The 13,893-nt window shown below is 47.1% G+C and overlaps 1 pseudogene; it reads left to right on the forward strand.

Annotated features, from left to right (window-relative positions):
* Nucleotides 1–10,263: 10,263 nt before the first annotated feature.
* On the forward strand, nt 10,264–10,383 carry LOC136634567 (5S ribosomal RNA; annotated as a pseudogene).
* Nucleotides 10,384–13,893: the final 3,510 nt, after the last annotated feature.

Genomic DNA, 13,893 nt, shown 5'->3' on the forward strand with positions numbered 1-13,893 from the left:
GCCCGAGTCTTGCTTCCTTCACCCACAACCTTACCTGTTCACTTGGAACAAGCTAAAGCAGACCAGGTATGCCTTACTCTAGTCTGCCAGGAGGGTAGTGGCCAGAAGATCAATGCCCTCAAAGCTCAGGTCACTTGGAATACTGTCATTCAAAACACAGGTATTCTAGACAGGCATCTTCCCCCCCCCCATCTCTGGGAGTGTCTGAGTGACAAAACCCACTAGGAGAAAGCTGAGGTCTGAAGGACATCCCTTTTTGTTGCTATCACCATTCAACGTTCAAGAACATACATCCAAATATCAATTTTTGGGTTTAAAGGTACCAAATGCTTTTCTTCCTCTTTGTAGGGGGGGTCTTGGCTGGCAGGGCAGGTGTAACGATGCCCCCCAATGCCAAAAGAATGTATCCAGTTAAATGCCAGGCTCTGAAGATGCTCACCTAGTCCCCAAAAAAGCCAGACGGCCTTAAATATGGAGAGAGGATGTCCCAGGTAACCTTCCCTTTAAAGGCCTTCTGGCTGTTGCCATGGAGACAGACAAGACTGGTTCCTTCCGAACCACCCGATCCGAACAGAACCAACTACCGGTAGCCGTTAGGAACCATACTGGTGGAGGTGACATATAAACTGGGAGAGTGGTGTGGGAATCCATATATAGGATTGTACCACTGGGAACTAGAATTGTTATTCCAGAGTAGTTAACCAAGAAAATGAAAGAGGTTAGATTCATGAACACAGTTGGGGGGGGGGAGATACAGAGCACAGGTAGACCTTGTCCCAATGGCTCAGGTGTGTTCATGGTAGGGACCCCCCCAGGTGTTGCGAATGCCACCTCTGTTCTGCAGCACCAAGGCAGTGATTCATATTACCTGTTGGATTCAACCAGCTTCTCCCACCAGTACTCAGGATCAAATTAATCCCAGGTAAATACTACCTCCTGGTTGGGTTACTAATGCAGACTAGAATCCCTACTCCGATGTTGGCATGCATGGTAAGAGGTGGGAAAGAGGAGGTGGCAAGTCCGCTTTTTATTACCTTGATATGGGCAGCTGAATAAATCAATGTGAATTTTAAGTAATCTGGTGTAAACCCCCCAGAATTCAAGGGTCCTGCTGTTCCCTGCACCCCAAACATCCTCAGCCTGGATATCTGTCTCCAAAGGGAGACAAGAAATGAAGAATCCAGAATCCTGCTGGGATTTGAAGACGGTTCCACTCTTGAAATGGGGTTTGTCTCCTCGCGCAACAGCATTGACCCCTGCTGGTCAACAGCATCTATCAACATGTGCCTAGTTATGACACTTTCTCGCAATGGAGATGCAAGAAAAGAATTGGGACAGCAGTTTTCCAGGCTTCCTACTCTTAGGGAGACATTTCCACAGATGATCAGTGGGGAATCGCTGCATGTCTCCTATGAAACCATTGCATGTCTCAAGAGGATTTTTGGGGTGCCCACTCAACTCACGTGGGGTGCTGTGTGTGTCCTTCCCACTTGAACCTCACGACAACCCTACAATTTAGGTGAGTGACGTCAAGTGCCTGGCTGGTTGTGGCATTTGAACCCAGGCCTTCCTACCTGGCAACTCTGCCTATTCAACCACACTGTCCCTAGATAGTTTTCCACTCAGCGGTTCAATCCGCCCTGCTCTCGATTCCCTATTCTTTCTGCTATAACCACAGACACCCACCACCACTACAGTTGCCTGCCCCCAGGTAACAGATCGGGTACCACTTAGGCAGCAGATTCAAGGAGCTGTGCTTCGATTTTTTGCTCAGGTTTGTAGACTCAAGGCATCTGCCCACAATCTCTGCTTGAAGGACACTTCCTTATCCAGAAGCCACCCCAGATTTGAACAGGATTTGAGGTGGGGATTTCCAGCCCCTCCACACTTCTTTTCCAATCTAGGGAGGAAGAGGCTGATCACCACGGTCAGTTTCACAGATGGGCTGGCCTGGCCTGCATCCTATTCTAGTTGCATTCAGCTACACAACTTCTACAGGAGAAGTTAAAAGGTGGGAGAACTCTGTATGGACCCAGAGGTATCCTTTGATCCACGACTGAATCACCATTTCAACATAAATTCCAAGTATATATTCCCTGAACATTTGCTAGAATCAGACCACACATTTCTAAAAAGAAACCCTAGTTATCTAATCATTTAAAAATGGCATTGGCACTTTTGCCTTGCCCCCCCCCCCCAGCAAAGCTCCTGTGCCTTTAACACCAACACAGCAAGCAACCATCCAACAGGTTAGGCTTATGCCAATAAAAGGTTAAGTTGTTTAAAGGCACAGAGGCCGCACCTGGAGAAGAAAAGTTGGTCCATCAGATGGAAGGTAGAATATCCATTGGCCAAACTTCCACTCACGCCAAATTAGGCCTGTTGAAAGCACAGTAAAAACACAACCAGAGGAATCTGCCAAGTCATTCAGCTTAAAGGCAAGGCTACACTGGAATAAAAACATTACGATAATAAAATGAACCATTCAGCAGAAGAGTACCAGGGAAATCCAATTATCTATCACTTCCATGCCACATCCACCTGTGTCTAAGCCAAAAATACATGCAATTAAAATAGCTGTCTATTGTTCCCCTGTTTACCCTCGGCTTGGATCTTCTCCCTTCTCTCTGTTACCTCCCGTGTGAATTTAGACTGTAGGCCTCTTGGGGCAGGGACCTTGTCTCTCATTTTCTGCAGAGCCAGGGACATGAATGGCACTTCAATTGACAGCAACCACTTGTTAAACCGATTATCCTGCTTGTTTCTTGGACACTCCAAACCAGAAACTAAACTTATTTTATTGACATTGCTCAATTTGGGGGGAGGAAAAAAAAAAGCATCTTTGGCTGGCATCAGAGGTTGGGCACTCACCAAGGGACTATCCCTTGTCCATCAGCAAGGCCACCCTGAACCATCAACGCTGGTGGCTGTAGGAGCATCCAGTGTGCCAGCACGGGTGCCATGAAGGGGCCGCCCAGCGCAGGCCTTGGCACTGGTTTGGCACTTGGCACGCCCTTGGCACTTTGGCACTTGGCACGCCCAGCCGTGTCGCCAAACCTCACCAGCAGACAGAAACCAAGAGGCACGTCGGGCAACGCAGCAAATTGAGGGCTGGGACATGACATCAAAACCACTTTGCAGTTGATTCAGAATGTAGGAGCAAGGAGGAAACAGCCCAGCTAAGCATCCATGCACACCCCTCCCCAAAAGGTCAAGGAATCCAAAAATCCAATTAAATACAGAGTTCAAAATTTCATTGTGCTTCCCAATGTGACTCAGTCATTTAAAAACACAGGGGTGGGGGGATGACCACGAATGTTCCAAGACGTAACCCAACGGTTTGAGAGCCTTCCTTCCCATTTCCAGATTTTTGTGGGACTGCTGCGGTTATTTGGCAGCAGGGAAAAAAACAATACACTCTGTGCATGCTCAGAGATGCATTCCAACGCTGGATTGATGTGCGATCACGATTCCTACCAGTTAATGCTACACGTGGACACCGAGGTCCTCCGGTTTGCTCAGGGCTGCCTGCACGTTCTCCTCTTCTCACAACAACCCTGCAAGGTTGAGCGAGAGACCAATTTTTGGCCCGCCACCTTCCTAGGAGTTACAGTGTAGCCTCACAGACCCCCTCCTCTACTCATCCCTGATGCTACTTTCTTTTCCCTGGGGTTGGACCTCTGAATAGAAGGAGTGAGAGGAGCTGGGATATCTGGTTACAAGGGAAAGGCATCTCTGCGACAAGAAGGAAACTGCAAATTCTTGATTGCAAATTCATTAGTGCAATCCTGCAATTTCCCCTCCTAAGAGGAGGAGGTTTGGAAGGCTGCACAAGAATTGGGGATCCCTTTAAAATGGGGGAAAAGATCAGGATGATGGTAGGGGGGGGCAAAGATCTTCAAGATATGACTTGATGATGGAGAATTGCCACTAGGAAGCCTGCAGAGAACGCCCCCCCCCCGCATGAACACCCCTTTGCAGCTCTAAAGATGCAGATCCCCTGCAGTTCTTTCTTACCTGCAAACAGGAGCAGCAAAGGAAATCATCGTTTGGAGGAATAGAGGCGTCCAGCAGAACCAGACAGCAGCTGAGATCCTCCCAGGAGCAAGGTCGGACGTGGGCGGGGCTTTTTCCCAGGGTGCCCATCAAGCCACGCCCCCCACACCTATGCAGCTGGTCAATTGCACCTAAGCAAAGGGGAGCAGGTGTCAAGCGAGGGGGAAGGACTGGGAAAGGGAATATAAAAATGGGGTTCTTTTTTTTTTTCTTTCTTCCTCCTAAGCAAGTCCCCCATTTGATCAGACAAGGGCAAGCAGCTCTCCTTGGGAGTAAATCCCATTTGATTTCAGTGGGGCTGCTTTGCAAGTAAAACAGGGAGAGGATGGGATTGCATGGGTGCAGACTAGGGAGCAAGCCTCTGTTAACCCAATGGGGGTGACTCCCAGATTTAAACATACATAAGCCATGAAAGCCTTTTCTAGGTTGCACCCAGAGCAGCCACTCAGATGCCTACAGCAGTGGTCTTCAACCTTTTGCATGACACAACCCTAATATATAAAGTATGGGGGCTGGGAACCCCAACATCAGTCCAGCCCCCCCCCTTCCAGGACCCTACAACAGTGGTCTTCAATCTTTTTCATGCCACGACCCCCAAATATAAATAAAGTATGGAGTTGGGGACCCCAACGTCAGTCCAGCCCCCCTCCCAGGACTCCATCCCTACAACAGTGGTCTTCATGAGACTGGGGACCCCACCGTCAATCCAGCCGCCCTCCCACCCTCATCTTCATTGCTGCCCACTCCTCGCCCCCAGTAATGCCCGCCCAGCCTTGTAACCAAATATTCTTATTAGAGATGGCGGAAAAAGTGAGTATGAAGCCTGGCCGTGTTTTGGCACCAAGAACCTGAGCAGGACTGGGATACAGTCTTCTGTTCTCTAAAGAAGTACACCAGATGCCTCCCCCCTTGACCTGGTGGTGCTCCACTCCAGTGGTCTGCAATCCTTTTTGTTCCCATAAGTCGCCACAACCCCACAACTGAGGCTTCGCTACCCCATTGGAGTCCCAACCCCAAGGTTGAAGAACAGTGCCCTACAGGAAGCTCCTTGCCCCCCCCCCAATTCTGCCCCATTCTCATTCCTCTTGAATCCTGAAAGAGGGAGAAGGAATGTTAGCAACTGGTGTGCCATTAGCTAGAGGCATCCCACACACCAGCCCAGGCTGTGGGAAGGATTGAGCTTGTCCTCTATGGAGAAATGTCTAGGTGAGTTTTCCATTCAGACTTGATAGGTGGCAGGCCAGTAGCCAGGATTCTAGAGGTGGGAGGGACAACTATTTTTTTCAAGGGGGGCAATGATGTCAGGTATCTATACTGGTGGGCAAAATGAAAGGATAAGTCTGGAGAAACATCGAAACTCCCCCAAATTTCATGAAGAGAAAATAATTTGGTGTGTTTTTTTTAAAGATGCATTCATTATCTACGTATAAAGCCATGTGACAATAATTGGCATAGAATCAATGCATCTCTGCTTGCCATGGAAAATTTATTTCCTACACAGAAATAACATGCAACATATTGTTTCATTTGCACACCAGTGCAATACACAGGCCTGCAACCCTGCAAAAGTAAAACATATCACTGAGATGCAGGGAGTATTTACTTGTATTGAAAGTTCCTATTTAACACATATTTAGCACCTATCTAGCGCCTATATCACCTATCTAAAACCTATATAATGCCTATCTAGCACCTATATATATATATTGGCAACCTTCAGTCTCGAAAGACTATGGTATCGCGCTCTGAAAGGTGGTTCTGGCACAGCGTCTAGTGTGGCTGAAAAGGCCAATCCGGGAGTGACAATCCCTTCCACACTGGGAGCAAGTGCAGTCTGTCCCTGGTCTGTCTCCCTGGCTATGGGCCTTCCTTCTTTGCCTCTTAGCCTCAGACTGTTGGCAAAGTGTCTCTTCAAACTGGGAAAGGCCATGCTGCACAGCCTGCCTCCAAGCGGGCCGCTCAGAGGCCAGGGTTTCCCACTTGTTGAGGTCCATCCCTAAGGCCTTCAGATCCCTCTTGCAGATGTCCTTGTATCGCAGCTGTGGTCTACCTGTAGGGCGCTTTCCTTGCACGAGTTCTCCATAGAGGAGATCCTTTGGGATCCGGCCATCATCCATTCTCACGACATGACCAAGCCAACGCAGGCGTCTCTGTTTCAGCAGTGAATACATGCTAGGGATTCCAGCACGTTCCAGGACTGTGTTGTTTGGAACTTTGTCCTGCCAGGTGATGCCGAGGATGCGTCGGAGGCAGCGCATGTGGAAAGCGCTCAGTTTCCTGTCCTGTTGTGAGCGAAGAGTCCATGACTCGCTGCAACACCTATCTAGCACCTATATAACGCCTACCTAGCAACTACATAACACCTATTTAATGCCTATCTAGCGCCTATATAATGCCTACCTAACACCTATCTAGCGCCTATATAACATTTGTTGATGACACATTGCTGATGCATTGATACATATGAAAATAAAATTTATTTACTTTACATCAAAGCAAGAGGAAAGATATGCTATTGGAACAGTAGTTTTTTTTTTTTACAATATTCATTACTTTAAAAAGCAAAGTACAGAAGATTTGAGTTTATTGACTCTACCTGGTGCAGCTGAATCCTCCCAGCTTTCTGACTCTCCTTGGAACCAGGTGTGGATCCAGCGTCTGTATTTGGGAGGGGGCCATGAGCACTACCTTCAGAGCCAGGTCAACCAGGCAGGTAAATCTGGGCTCTTGACTTGGAGCCCAGGTCTACCAGCTGGGCTTATTGCTTCTGTGGCCATTTGCTGGGTGGGTAGACCTAGGCTCCCATCTGGACTTAGAGCCCAGGTTTGCTTGAGCTTATCACTTCTGTGGACATTTGCTGGGCAGGCAGACCTGGGTATGGGCTCCCACGTGGACTTGGAGGCCAGGTCTACCTGCTTGGGAAGACCTGGGCTGCTGATTGAGCTTACAGCCTACATAGGAACATAAGAAGAGCCCTGTTGAATCAGGCCAAAGACCCATCTAGTCCAGCTTCCTGTATCTCACAGTGGCCCACCAAATGCTTCAGGGAGCACAAAAGACAGCAAGACACAACCTGCATCCTGGTGTCCTCTCTCCTGCATCTGGCATTGAGGTAGCCTACTTCTAAAATCAGGAGCTTGCACATACCTATCATGACTTGTAACCTGTGATGAACTTTCCTCCAGAAATTTGTCCAATCCCCTCTTAAAGGTATCTAAGCAAGTTGCCATCACCGCTTCCCGTGGCAAGGAGTTCCACAGACTAATTAAACGCTGGGTAAAGAAATATTTTCTTTTGTCCGTCCTAACTCTCCCAACACTCAATTTTACACACATCCCAACGCATCTCTCTAGCCATCCCTTGCATAATTTTATATGTCTCAATCATGTCCCCCCTCAGGCCTCTGGCTATTTGCCAGAAGCACCAAGCCGCCTTCTTTCCTGTGCATAAAAAATGTTGCAAAAAGGGCTTCAAATCACCCCCAGCTGATGCCAGATTAGATAAAGAGGACAGGTTTGGAAAAAATGCTAGGTGGTAGGGTGTAGCCTGCTTGATTCTTGGTCAACTCTTGGAAGACACAAATGAAAGGCACCCTCAAAAACACATTGGGCAAAACCCTTTTATTAAGTGATTATTTACATATCCACAGAAACAAATTCAGGCATGGAGAAATGTCCTGTGCACTGTGATTCAGCTCAGTAGCAGCCAAAGCATGGATGGAAACCGTCTTACGTACTTCAGAGTCCTTGGATTATATTAACAGGAGGGCTGCATGCAGCCTGTTTTCAGCTGAATGTGCTTTCAGCTAAATGTGCTTATGTTAGCATGATGTACCCTGCTTTTGTTAGTCACAGGAAGGGGAAAAGAGCCAAGGATTTTTCGAAATAGAAACTGCAAGTTTATAGGATGTTGAATTCTCTGCCGAGTGCCAATTCTTGCATTTTGCAGAGTGATAAAACGTAGGTGGGTGTTCAGCTTTGGAGAGATGTAATAAAACAACCCCATTCGACAGATCGGAACACTGAGGCTGAATGTTTTGGAGATGCCCACAGCCATTCGGCATGTTTGTAGTTGACGTGGGATGTGAAATCAGGTGTCCTAAGTCACAACGCAACCCAGTGCTGGGAAGAGGAGAGTCGCAACAAGTAATTGTGGCCCTCATGCATACATAACACAGTCTTCAAGAAACTGCTGAGCTCCAAGTCTTGATGAAACTATAAACCTCACACCATATCAGTATGTAGTTTTTTGGACAGTGTCATGGTGTTACGTAGTCTAACGGTCAGCCAGTTTTTTCGAGCTACAAAGGCTCTGCTCTGGGGACAAGACCGTCTCAATCTGAAATGACACAAACTGGTTCTTCTTCAGTTTTTTAAGCGCTGGGTCCTCGCTACTTGCAAAAACACCGTCCTCCATTTTGAAAGTCAGAGAGGAGAGACCCCGTGTTTTCCTCTTGACGCTTTTCCGTTCCTGTTTGTACGCGGCAGCCATGTTGGCAATAACCTGTGAAGGACACAGCAGGCCTGACATTTATTTACTCATTCTTTATACATGCTTTAAGTTTGCTTTTGAATCAGGAAAGATAGCCCTGCCCCCAGCAGCTTAGATCAAAAAATGAAAATACAGTTCATTAAAACTACAATATGCAAAACATTTACAGTCATTCCAGGGTACCCAGAAGGCTGAACTGGAGAGCAAGATGTACAGTTACGGACTTCCAGGCCAGACAAAAGGTGGAAACTGGGTTCACTTTTCAAGGCCCATCAAAAACTGGCTTGCAACCCACAGTATGGGAAACACTGTTCCAACACATGGAACAGACCTGAGATCAGCCAAAGAGCACCCCTTCAACAGCCCTACATGTGTGCTCTAACACCCAAGCAACCAGCACTTCCCTATTTCTCCATAAAGCAGCCTGTGTACTCCGAAGTGGGCAGAACGGCATAGAGGTGGCCTCTGGCATTCACTACAAATGTATTTAAAAAGAAAAAAAAAAAAGGAGCACTGCTCAAAAAAGCACAGACATCACCAGCCCCTTACAATCTCTTTCACTGCATCTTGTTGCTCTCGAACAGCAGCTGTGAACGATGGGAGGCTGAGGGTTTTCAAGGGATCGAGATGCTGTTCTTTAGCGTCCTTGATGTACTCAGCCTATGAAAAGTGAGAGAGAGAATTGAGCCCAGACTGGAAACTGGATTGAACACTGGCAACAGGTCATCTCCTATGCAGACACTTAACAAGGCTTTTATATGATACTGACTGAGATAGAGTCCAACCATTGGACCATCCAGTCCTATGATATACTTGCAGGCTGCACGCAACCCAGGCAATGAGACTGCAGGGTTTTAAGCCCTCTGTATCCATTACATGCCTCTCTAGGGAGGAGAGGTGATTATCCAGAAAAACTCACCCCTCAACTTCTCTCTCTCTCTCTCTCTCATGTACTCTTCTAGAATTTAACAGTCAAGAGAAAGTTACCTCCGAGGTCAAGCAGACATATCTGTTGTACAGAAGAAAGAAAGGCGTGTATTTGGTCATGGAATTGACAGATGTGCGGAAATCAAACAGGACCGGGTCGAGGTATTCATCCCAATCGCTCGGTTTGTCGTTCACAACATTGCAGAGGGATGATTTCAAAACTTCATTGGTGCGGCTGTCCAAGCCAGTGCCGTTGGCCGGGGTCAGAATCTGGGAGATGTTCCACTGCTCCGATAACAGCCGGCTCACCTGCAAGGCGAAATCAATGAGATGCAAAATGCCGGACTACAGTTTCCATCCCATTTTTATTTTCACACCCAGAAATATCCAATTGTACAAACAGAAAATAAATTATAAAAATGCAGAATTTCTGCAATCATGGCACTTTTCATACTAGATTACCTGGCTGCTGCTAGCCACGGAGCAGGTATAGAAACTTGGATTTCCTGAGCACAGGAAAATGGAGAGTCTGTACCAAGAAATCCAAGTCTGTATGGAAAATAACGATTCTGTTGTGATCTGACCTACATAAGAACAGCCCCACTGGATCAGGCCATAGGCCCATCTAGTCCAGCTTCCTGTATCTCATAGCGGCCAACCAAATGCTCCAGGGAGCACACCAGATAACCTACCTCTTCACAGAAGTCCCAGCTCAGATTGCAGAAGATATTCTTGGATGCTCCAAATCTGAATAAAGAAAAGCAAATGAAGATTTGGTTTTATTGTTAATTGTGCAGCAACTGTTACCCTGCACATGCCCAATCTCGTCTGATCTTGGAAGCTAAGCAGGGTCAGGCCTGGTTAGTACTTGGATGGGAGACCGCCTGGGAATACTGGGTGCTGTAGGCTTATACCATAGTCTTTCGAGACTGAAGGTTGCCAACCATTGTTAATTGCACCATATAGAGGGGTGTTGTTGACAGGGTGGGGGGCAAATTTTCAGGACATTCCTATTGCAGGAGTGGTGATGCCTTTGAAACTTTTACTTATGAAAGTTTATTTTCTGTTGAATAGTTTTGGTGGATCTGAGGCTCGTTATAATTAATTCCTGCACTTTAACATTTTCTTGTACACCACTGGCCATTCTTAGATGTTTAGAATCTTAGTGAAACTCAAGTCAGGAGTGAAGCCCACCTGTAAAACATGGAAGCCAGGCCCTTGGCCACAGAGAATGCTTCCCTCTTCTGCAGGGGGATGGCTTCGACCCACTTGGTGTAGTGGTCTATTATGGCAAGGATGTGCGTGTTGCCCCGGATGGACTCTGGGAAAGGTCCTAGGAACATCAAATCCAAAACGGAGAGTCAGTGGTCAGGATGGCAGCACAGAAGGGCAAGACTGTGGCTACTGTGGAGAGAGGTGAGAATGAAATTAGTGGCCCAGGCAAACACTGGGGGGGGCGGGGCTTGCATGAGACAATGAGACCAAAACATTATCTTGATGGAGAAGGGCTATCGCCTAGGAGTAGAGCACATGATGTACGAAGTCGGGCCAAAGTCAAGTCCTAGAATCTCCATTAAAAAGAGCAAAGAAGGGCTATGGAGATGGAGTGGGCAATACTGGACCAGACAGATCAATGGTATCTCTTAATCTACACCCTATGGTTCCAAGACATGGGGCAAAGGTCACCTAGCTGAAGATAAGCAGGTTTCAGTCTACAAGTGCCTGGAAGGGAAACTGCCCAGAAACTCCGTGTGTACTGTCTCCTAGAGCAGGTTCTGCACAATTACTTATTTAATGCAAACCCCCTGCCCCACAAGCTAGAAACCCATTCTGGCAGCTTAGACACACACACACACCCAAATAACACAATTATACATACAACAAAAATAGACAATCCCATTCAAAGAGGGCAGAGAAACCACGAGGAACACCAGCCCCCAAATCACAAAGCCTTCACAGATGTGGGAAGAGAAACATGGTTTTCTGGTGGTTTCCAGAAGAGGACAAAGATGGTGCCACATTTGGAAAGGACTGATTTTTCGCTGCCCACCTCACACCAGATGGAGCAGATCCCCCAGGGCAATCTTGAAATCCAAGCAGGGAGAAGGCAACTTTTTGGTACTCTGATACTTACCGTAGACATCCAGACCAAGAACTTCCCAAGGCGATTCCACCTTAACGGGCCGGGCTTTCTTTGATGCACTCTTGTTATGTTCTGTGTTTTGGCAGGTCTCACACATTTTGATCTGGGGAGGAAAAAAAGATCAGGGCTTTGGAAGAGGTCAAGCTATAGCCAAGTAAGCCTGCCCCACAGCGCCAGTGAAACAGAACAGGCTTGATCCAGCAAAGGTCTATCTAGCTCCCACTCAGACATGCCATGCAGTTCCAGACAATTCTGAACACTGACCCAGTCCACTACGTCCTTGACAATGCCCAGCCAGTAGTATCTGCTCTGGATCCGGTGCACTGTCTTCTTCTGCCCGAGATGGTTCCCGATCTCCGTGAAGTGGCTCTCCAGAAAGACCTGTCGCCGTCTCTCGGGGTCAACCACAACTTCACGTTTTTCCTCTTTTTTGGGCCCCACATAATAGAGACAACCACCTATAGGAGGACAACAGGCAGTGAAAAGGGAATTCAGTGACATTAAGGCCTCAAAACACTTAATATATTGTTTCATAGACAAGTAATTATATACGTCACACAAATAATGTGTCCAGACTATGGACACACAACACATCCGCTTGCTCTCCTTACGCAACCTCCATTTCCCTCCCCTTCCCCTGTTGTCTTGCCTCTGTTGAAAGATGGACTGTAAGCCCCTCAGGGCAGAGACTGTCCTCTTGTACTCAGTTCCACGCCAGGTATACAAATCACAGGTTGTCGTTAAAATAACTACATATGGAATATATGGTAATGGTTCCCAAACTTTTTAGCACTGGGACCCACTTTTTAAAACAGTACTCTATTGGGACCCACCTAGGTTTTTTTAAAAAAGGAGATCTATAAATAATTTATTTACTTATAAGTAATACTAACCAGGAAAAAGACGTTCAAACGTTTATCTCCCTATATTTACGCATATTAAAAACTGCAGGAGCTCAGCTCTTTGCAGGGCAGTTAGCAGCTGTCTGATTTTTGAATAGGGGTTGAGGCAGTTAGTTATCCAACCTCTCCACCCCACTGTTTTCATTGGAGCGCTATGCGGCCCACCCAAAATCAGGTCACGACCCACCGGTGGGTCCTGACCACTGGACACTTTGGGAACCACTAGATAGAACTATACGCAAAGAAATATCCCAGGGCCTGAGTTGTAAGCTGTATTTTCCAGAGACGGGATCAAAACTGAAGGACAGATTGGAAGCTCCTCGGGGCAGGGATCTGTGCTCTTGCACATGGAACGGCGGTGTCATCAAACGCATAGACACATGGATACAAAATAAATACACCCCCACCAGCCTGCACCTATGGGCTTTCGGCCTGCCGCATGGCTCTTTCAAAGGCCAGGAGCACCCCTGTTGCAGGGGCTATGGGTGCCTGACACCCTCACCTTCCACGATGAATTTCTGGGCGTAGCGCTTCAGGTTCTTCCTTTTGATGGAGCAGAAGGTGGGGGGGAAGCAGCCCTCTGAGAGCAGGCGGTAGATGTCCTCGAACTTGCTGGTGGGGCTGCTGCAGGAGTCCACCACCACCTCCTCCTCTGCCACCTGCAAGGCAGAATCCATGCTCAGCATGCAGGGGCCGCTGGGCCCGGGCCCAGCCCCAGCCAGGCGCACAGGGACCCCCCCCCAGGTCAGGCCAGGGGATGGAGCTGGGCAGCCTCCTGCTGCTGTCTGGCTGGGGAGCAAGCCGGCCTCTTTTCAGGGCTGCACACCTGCAGCTGTCTCATGCTCTGCAAAAGGGACCATGTGCAAACACCATGCGCGCTCCAGCCCCAGCTCACTCACGGCTGGGCAGCTGCAGTGACTTCTTGGCAAAACAGCAAAGGGGGGGCTTGTTCCAAGGGGGCATTTCAATAAAATCATAACTAGAGAATAATTCTAGTTTACATAAATATTATAAATATATTTATATCGTTTATATATTTAAATATAACATATACAAATACATTTATATATATATATATATATATATATATATATATATATATATATATATATATAATTATCATCTACTAAAATTATAATCTAAATTAGTTATAACTATAATTTCGGCTGGGCCTTGAGACTTTTTAAAAATAAAAATAAGACATAAATAATTATCATCTATTAAAATATAATCTAAATTAGTTATAACTATAATTTCGGCTGGGCCTTTTAAATTGAAAGTGGCTTTTACCTGTTGGCACAAAGGCCTGGCGTGTTCTTAATGGAGGTGATTTTATTGGGTGATGGGGGGGCTGTATAGATGTATGAATAGATG

The sequence above is a fragment of the Tiliqua scincoides genome, chromosome 14, assembly GCF_035046505.1.
Source record: "Tiliqua scincoides isolate rTilSci1 chromosome 14, rTilSci1.hap2, whole genome shotgun sequence".
NCBI lineage: Eukaryota > Metazoa > Chordata > Lepidosauria > Squamata > Scincidae > Tiliqua > Tiliqua scincoides.